Raw genomic sequence first — 8,791 nt, 5'->3', positions numbered from 1 at the left:
TATTAGGCTGTTTTGCTCTCTGATGCCCGTGGACCGAGAGAACGTAGAATAACGGAGCGATCGTGTCGCTCCGGAGCCCGAGCGAAAAAATTCTAAGTCCCCGTTCGTGTCGCTCCGGAGCCCGAGCGAAAAAATTCTAAGTCCCCGTTCGTGTCGCTCCGGAACCGAATGTCGACGGAACGAAATGACAACGGTAGATCCTTATTCCTGGTGCTCGTGGCTCTCTAAAACCATACACTTGTTCTCCTCTGTCTCTTACCTGTGTCGAGATAATCGAGAATCATGGAGCGTTCGTGTCGCTCCGGAACCGAAAGTCGTCGGTTCGAAACGAGAACGTTAGATCCATATTCCTGATCGTTGAGGCACTCTAAAACTATTAGGCTGTTTTGCTCTCTGATGCCCGTGGACCGAGAGAACGTAGAATAACGGAGCGATCGTGTCGCTCCGGAGCCCGAGCGAAAAAATTCTAAGTCCCCGTTCGTGTCGCTCCGGAGCCCGAGCGAAAAAATTCTAAGTCCCCGTTCGTGTCGCTCCGGAACCGAATGTCGACGGAACGAAATGACAACGGTAGATCCTTATTCCTGGTGCTCGTGGCTCTCTAAAACCATACACTTGTTCTCCTCTGTCTCTTACCTGTGTCGAGATAATCGAGAATCATGGAGCGTTCGTGTCGCTCCGGAACCGAAAGTCGTCGGTTCGAAACGAGAACGTTAGATCCATATTCCTGATCGTTGAGGCACTCTAAAACTATTAGGCTGTTTTGCTCTCTGATGCCCGTGGACCGAGAGAACGTAGAATAACGGAGCGATCGTGTCGCTCCGGAGCCCGAGCGAAAAAATTCTAAGTCCCCGTTCGTGTCGCTCCGGAACCGAATGTCGACGGAACGAAATGACAACGGTAGATCCTTATTCCTGGTGCTCGTGGCTCTCTAAAACCATACACTTGTTCTCCTCTGTCTCTTACCTGTGTCGAGATAATCGAGAATCATGGAGCGTTCGTGTCGCTCCGGAACCGAAAGTCGTCGGTTCGAAACGAGAACGTTAGATCCATATTCCTGATCGTTGAGGCACTCTAAAACTATTAGGCTGTTTTGCTCTCTGATGCCCGTGGACCGAGAGAACGTAGAATAACGGAGCGATCGTGTCGCTCCGGAGCCCGAGCGAAAAAATTCTAAGTCCCCGTTCGTGTCGCTCCGGAGCCCGAGCGAAAAAATTCTAAGTCCCCGTTCGTGTCGCTCCGGAACCGAATGTCGTCGGAACGAAATGACAACGGTAGATCCTTATTCCTGGTGCTCGTGGCTCTCTAAAACCATACACTTGTTCTCCTCTGTCTCTTACCTGTGTCGAGATAATCGAGAATCATGGAGCGTTCGTGTCGCTCCGGAACCGAAAGTCGTCGGTTCGAAACGAGAACGTTAGATCCATATTCCTGATCGTTGAGGCACTCTAAAACTATTAGGCTGTTTTGCTCTCTGATGCCCGTGGACCGAGAGAACGTAGAATAACGGAGCGATCGTGTCGCTCCGGAGCCCGAGCGAAAAAATTCTAAGTCCCCGTTCGTGTCGCTCCGGAACCGAATGTCGACGGAACGAAATGACAACGGTAGATCCTTATTCCTGGTGCTCGTGGCTCTCTAAAACCATACACTTGTTCTCCTCTGTCTCTTACCTGTGTCGAGATAATCGAGAATCATGGAGCGTTCGTGTCGCTCCGGAACCGAAAGTCGTCGGTTCGAAACGAGAACGTTAGATCCATATTCCTGATCGTTGAGGCACTCTAAAACTATTAGGCTGTTTTGCTCTCTGATGCCCGTGGACCGAGAGAACGTAGAATAACGGAGCGATCGTGTCGCTCCGGAGCCCGAGCGAAAAAATTCTAAGTCCCCGTTCGTGTCGCTCCGGAGCCCGAGCGAAAAAATTCTAAGTCCCCGTTCGTGTCGCTCCGGAACCGAATGTCGACGGAACGAAATGACAACGGTAGATCCTTATTCCTGGTGCTCGTGGCTCTCTAAAACCATACACTTGTTCTCCTCTGTCTCTTACCTGTGTCGAGATAATCGAGAATCATGGAGCGTTCGTGTCGCTCCGGAACCGAAAGTCGTCGGTTCGAAACGAGAACGTTAGATCCATATTCCTGATCGTTGAGGCACTCTAAAACTATTAGGCTGTTTTGCTCTCTGATGCCCGTGGACCGAGAGAACGTAGAATAACGGAGCGATCGTGTCGCTCCGGAGCCCGAGCGAAAAAATTCTAAGTCCCCGTTCGTGTCGCTCCGGAGCCCGAGCGAAAAAATTCTAAGTCCCCGTTCGTGTCGCTCCGGAACCGAATGTCGACGGAACGAAATGACAACGGTAGATCCTTATTCCTGGTGCTCGTGGCTCTCTAAAACCATACACTTGTTCTCCTCTGTCTCTTACCTGTGTCGAGATAATCGAGAATCATGGAGCGTTCGTGTCGCTCCGGAACCGAAAGTCGTCGGTTCGAAACGAGAACGTTAGATCCATATTCCTGATCGTTGAGGCACTCTAAAACTATTAGGCTGTTTTGCTCTCTGATGCCCGTGGACCGAGAGAACGTAGAATAACGGAGCGATCGTGTCGCTCCGGAGCCCGAGCGAAAAAATTCTAAGTCCCCGTTCGTGTCGCTCCGGAGCCCGAGCGAAAAAATTCTAAGTCCCCGTTCGTGTCGCTCCGGAACCGAATGTCGACGGAACGAAATGACAACGGTAGATCCTTATTCCTGGTGCTCGTGGCTCTCTAAAACCATACACTTGTTCTCCTCTGTCTCTTACCTGTGTCGAGATAATCGAGAATCATGGAGCGTTCGTGTCGCTCCGGAACCGAAAGTCGTCGGTTCGAAACGAGAACGTTAGATCCATATTCCTGATCGTTGAGGCACTCTAAAACTATTAGGCTGTTTTGCTCTCTGATGCCCGTGGACCGAGAGAACGTAGAATAACGGAGCGATCGTGTCGCTCCGGAGCCCGAGCGAAAAAATTCTAAGTCCCCGTTCGTGTCGCTCCGGAGCCCGAGCGAAAAAATTCCAAGTCCCCGTTCGTGTCGCTCCGGAACCGAATGTCGACGGAACGAAATGACAACGGTAGATCCTTATTCCTGGTGCTCGTGGCTCTCTAAAACCATACACTTGTTCTCCTCTGTCTCTTACCTGTGTCGAGATAATCGAGAATCATGGAGCGTTCGTGTCGCTCCGGAACCGAAAGTCGTCGGTTCGAAACGAGAACGTTAGATCCATATTCCTGATCGTTGAGGCACTCTAAAACTATTAGGCTGTTTTGCTCTCTGATGCCCGTGGACCGAGAGAACGTAGAATAACGGAGCGATCGTGTCGCTCCGGAGCCCGAGCGAAAAAATTCTAAGTCCCCGTTCGTGTCGCTCCGGAGCCCGAGCGAAAAAATTCTAAGTCCCCGTTCGTGTCGCTCCGGAACCGAATGTCGACGGAACGAAATGACAACGGTAGATCCTTATTCCTGGTGCTCGTGGCTCTCTAAAACCATACACTTGTTCTCCTCTGTCTCTTACCTGTGTCGAGATAATCGAGAATCATGGAGCGTTCGTGTCGCTCCGGAACCGAAAGTCGTCGGTTCGAAACGAGAACGTTAGATCCATATTCCTGATCGTTGAGGCACTCTAAAACTATTAGGCTGTTTTGCTCTCTGATGCCCGTGGACCGAGAGAACGTAGAATAACGGAGCGATCGTGTCGCTCCGGAGCCCGAGCGAAAAAATTCTAAGTCCCCGTTCGTGTCGCTCCGGAGCCCGAGCGAAAAAATTCTAAGTCCCCGTTCGTGTCGCTCCGGAACCGAATGTCGACGGAACGAAATGACAACGGTAGATCCTTATTCCTGGTGCTCGTGGCTCTCTAAAACCATACACTTGTTCTCCTCTGTCTCTTACCTGTGTCGAGATAATCGAGAATCATGGAGCGTTCGTGTCGCTCCGGAACCGAAAGTCGTCGGTTCGAAACGAGAACGTTAGATCCATATTCCTGATCGTTGAGGCACTCTAAAACTATTAGGCTGTTTTGCTCTCTGATGCCCGTGGACCGAGAGAACGTAGAATAACGGAGCGATCGTGTCGCTCCGGAGCCCGAGCGAAAAAATTCTAAGTCCCCGTTCGTGTCGCTCCGGAGCCCGAGCGAAAAAATTCTAAGTCCCCGTTCGTGTCGCTCCGGAACCGAATGTCGACGGAACGAAATGACAACGGTAGATCCTTATTCCTGGTGCTCGTGGCTCTCTAAAACCATACACTTGTTCTCCTCTGTCTCTTACCTGTGTCGAGATAATCGAGAATCATGGAGCGTTCGTGTCGCTCCGGAACCGAAAGTCGTCGGTTCGAAACGAGAACGTTAGATCCATATTCCTGATCGTTGAGGCACTCTAAAACTATTAGGCTGTTTTGCTCTCTGATGCCCGTGGACCGAGAGAACGTAGAATAACGGAGCGATCGTGTCGCTCCGGAGCCCGAGCGAAAAAATTCTAAGTCCCCGTTCGTGTCGCTCCGGAGCCCGAGCGAAAAAATTCTAAGTCCCCGTTCGTGTCGCTCCGGAACCGAATGTCGACGGAACGAAATGACAACGGTAGATCCTTATTCCTGGTGCTCGTGGCTCTCTAAAACCATACACTTGTTCTCCTCTGTCTCTTACCTGTGTCGAGATAATCGAGAATCATGGAGCGTTCGTGTCGCTCCGGAACCGAAAGTCGTCGGTTCGAAACGAGAACGTTAGATCCATATTCCTGATCGTTGAGGCACTCTAAAACTATTAGGCTGTTTTGCTCTCTGATGCCCGTGGACCGAGAGAACGTAGAATAACGGAGCGATCGTGTCGCTCCGGAGCCCGAGCGAAAAAATTCTAAGTCCCCGTTCGTGTCGCTCCGGAGCCCGAGCGAAAAAATTCTAAGTCCCCGTTCGTGTCGCTCCGGAACCGAATGTCGACGGAACGAAATGACAACGGTAGATCCTTATTCCTGGTGCTCGTGGCTCTCTAAAACCATACACTTGTTCTCCTCTGTCTCTTACCTGTGTCGAGATAATCGAGAATCATGGAGCGTTCGTGTCGCTCCGGAACCGAAAGTCGTCGGTTCGAAACGAGAACGTTAGATCCATATTCCTGATCGTTGAGGCACTCTAAAACTATTAGGCTGTTTTGCTCTCTGATGCCCGTGGACCGAGAGAACGTAGAATAACGGAGCGATCGTGTCGCTCCGGAGCCCGAGCGAAAAAATTCTAAGTCCCCGTTCGTGTCGCTCCGGAGCCCGAGCGAAAAAATTCTAAGTCCCCGTTCGTGTCGCTCCGGAACCGAATGTCGACGGAACGAAATGACAACGGTAGATCCTTATTCCTGGTGCTCGTGGCTCTCTAAAACCATACACTTGTTCTCCTCTGTCTCTTACCTGTGTCGAGATAATCGAGAATCATGGAGCGTTCGTGTCGCTCCGGAACCGAAAGTCGTCGGTTCGAAACGAGAACGTTAGATCCATATTCCTGATCGTTGAGGCACTCTAAAACTATTAGGCTGTTTTGCTCTCTGATGCCCGTGGACCGAGAGAACGTAGAATAACGGAGCGATCGTGTCGCTCCGGAGCCCGAGCGAAAAAATTCTAAGTCCCCGTTCGTGTCGCTCCGGAGCCCGAGCGAAAAAATTCTAAGTCCCCGTTCGTGTCGCTCCGGAACCGAATGTCGACGGAACGAAATGACAACGGTAGATCCTTATTCCTGGTGCTCGTGGCTCTCTAAAACCATACACTTGTTCTCCTCTGTCTCTTACCTGTGTCGAGATAATCGAGAATCATGGAGCGTTCGTGTCGCTCCGGAACCGAAAGTCGTCGGTTCGAAACGAGAACGTTAGATCCATATTCCTGATCGTTGAGGCACTCTAAAACTATTAGGCTGTTTTGCTCTCTGATGCCCGTGGACCGAGAGAACGTAGAATAACGGAGCGATCGTGTCGCTCCGGAGCCCGAGCGAAAAAATTCTAAGTCCCCGTTCGTGTCGCTCCGGAGCCCGAGCGAAAAAATTCTAAGTCCCCGTTCGTGTCGCTCCGGAACCGAATGTCGACGGAACGAAATGACAACGGTAGATCCTTATTCCTGGTGCTCGTGGCTCTCTAAAACCATACACTTGTTCTCCTCTGTCTCTTACCTGTGTCGAGATAATCGAGAATCATGGAGCGTTCGTGTCGCTCCGGAACCGAAAGTCGTCGGTTCGAAACGAGAACGTTAGATCCATATTCCTGATCGTTGAGGCACTCTAAAACTATTAGGCTGTTTTGCTCTCTGATGCCCGTGGACCGAGAGAACGTAGAATAACGGAGCGATCGTGTCGCTCCGGAGCCCGAGCGAAAAAATTCTAAGTCCCCGTTCGTGTCGCTCCGGAGCCCGAGCGAAAAAATTCTAAGTCCCCGTTCGTGTCGCTCCGGAACCGAATGTCGACGGAACGAAATGACAACGGTAGATCCTTATTCCTGGTGCTCGTGGCTCTCTAAAACCATACACTTGTTCTCCTCTGTCTCTTACCTGTGTCGAGATAATCGAGAATCATGGAGCGTTCGTGTCGCTCCGGAACCGAAAGTCGTCGGTTCGAAACGAGAACGTTAGATCCATATTCCTGATCGTTGAGGCACTCTAAAACTATTAGGCTGTTTTGCTCTCTGATGCCCGTGGACCGAGAGAACGTAGAATAACGGAGCGATCGTGTCGCTCCGGAGCCCGAGCGAAAAAATTCTAAGTCCCCGTTCGTGTCGCTCCGGAGCCCGAGCGAAAAAATTCTAAGTCCCCGTTCGTGTCGCTCCGGAACCGAATGTCGACGGAACGAAATGACAACGGTAGATCCTTATTCCTGGTGCTCGTGGCTCTCTAAAACCATACACTTGTTCTCCTCTGTCTCTCTTACCTGTGTCGAGATAATCGAGAATCATGGAGCGTTCGTGTCGCTCCGGAACCGAAAGTCGTCGGTTCGAAACGAGAACGTTAGATCCATATTCCTGATCGTTGAGGCACTCTAAAACTATTAGGCTGTTTTGCTCTCTGATGCCCGTGGACCGAGAGAACGTAGAATAACGGAGCGATCGTGTCGCTCCGGAGCCCGAGCGAAAAAATTCTAAGTCCCCGTTCGTGTCGCTCCGGAGCCCGAGCGAAAAAATTCTAAGTCCCCGTTCGTGTCGCTCCGGAACCGAATGTCGACGGAACGAAATGACAACGGTAGATCCTTATTCCTGGTGCTCGTGGCTCTCTAAAACCATACACTTGTTCTCCTCTGTCTCTTACCTGTGTCGAGATAATCGAGAATCATGGAGCGTTCGTGTCGCTCCGGAACCGAAAGTCGTCGGTTCGAAACGAGAACGTTAGATCCATATTCCTGATCGTTGAGGCACTCTAAAACTATTAGGCTGTTTTGCTCTCTGATGCCCGTGGACCGAGAGAACGTAGAATAACGGAGCGATCGTGTCGCTCCGGAGCCCGAGCGAAAAAATTCTAAGTCCCCGTTCGTGTCGCTCCGGAGCCCGAGCGAAAAAATTCTAAGTCCCCGTTCGTGTCGCTCCGGAACCGAATGTCGACGGAACGAAATGACAACGGTAGATCCTTATTCCTGGTGCTCGTGGCTCTCTAAAACCATACACTTGTTCTCCTCTGTCTCTTACCTGTGTCGAGATAATCGAGAATCATGGAGCGTTCGTGTCGCTCCGGAACCGAAAGTCGTCGGTTCGAAACGAGAACGTTAGATCCATATTCCTGATCGTTGAGGCACTCTAAAACTATTAGGCTGTTTTGCTCTCTGATGCCCGTGGACCGAGAGAACGTAGAATAACGGAGCGATCGTGTCGCTCCGGAGCCCGAGCGAAAAAATTCTAAGTCCCCGTTCGTGTCGCTCCGGAGCCCGAGCGAAAAAATTCTAAGTCCCCGTTCGTGTCGCTCCGGAACCGAATGTCGACGGAACGAAATGACAACGGTAGATCCTTATTCCTGGTGCTCGTGGCTCTCTAAAACCATACACTTGTTCTCCTCTGTCTCTTACCTGTGTCGAGATAATCGAGAATCATGGAGCGTTCGTGTCGCTCCGGAACCGAAAGTCGTCGGTTCGAAACGAGAACGTTAGATCCATATTCCTGATCGTTGAGGCACTCTAAAACTATTAGGCTGTTTTGCTCTCTGATGCCCGTGGACCGAGAGAACGTAGAATAACGGAGCGATCGTGTCGCTCCGGAGCCCGAGCGAAAAAATTCTAAGTCCCCGTTCGTGTCGCTCCGGAGCCCGAGCGAAAAAATTCTAAGTCCCCGTTCGTGTCGCTCCGGAACCGAATGTCGACGGAACGAAATGACAACGGTAGATCCTTATTCCTGGTGCTCGTGGCTCTCTAAAACCATACACTTGTTCTCCTCTGTCTCTTACCTGTGTCGAGATAATCGAGAATCATGGAGCGTTCGTGTCGCTCCGGAACCGAAAGTCGTCGGTTCGAAACGAGAACGTTAGATCCATATTCCTGATCGTTGAGGCACTCTAAAACTATTAGGCTGTTTTGCTCTCTGATGCCCGTGGACCGAGAGAACGTAGAATAACGGAGCGATCGTGTCGCTCCGGAGCCCGAGCGAAAAAATTCTAAGTCCCCGTTCGTGTCGCTCCGGAGCCCGAGCGAAAAAATTCTAAGTCCCCGTTCGTGTCGCTCCGGAACCGAATGTCGACGGAACGAAATGACAACGGTAGATCCTTATTCCTGGTGCTCGTGGCTCTCTAAAACCATACACTTGTTCTCCTCTGTCTCTTACCTGTGTCGAGATAATC

This window comes from Calliopsis andreniformis, unplaced genomic scaffold, assembly GCF_051401765.1.
Source record: "Calliopsis andreniformis isolate RMS-2024a unplaced genomic scaffold, iyCalAndr_principal scaffold0265, whole genome shotgun sequence".
Taxonomy (NCBI): domain Eukaryota; kingdom Metazoa; phylum Arthropoda; class Insecta; order Hymenoptera; family Andrenidae; genus Calliopsis; species Calliopsis andreniformis.
This window is presented reverse-complemented; position numbering follows the sequence as displayed.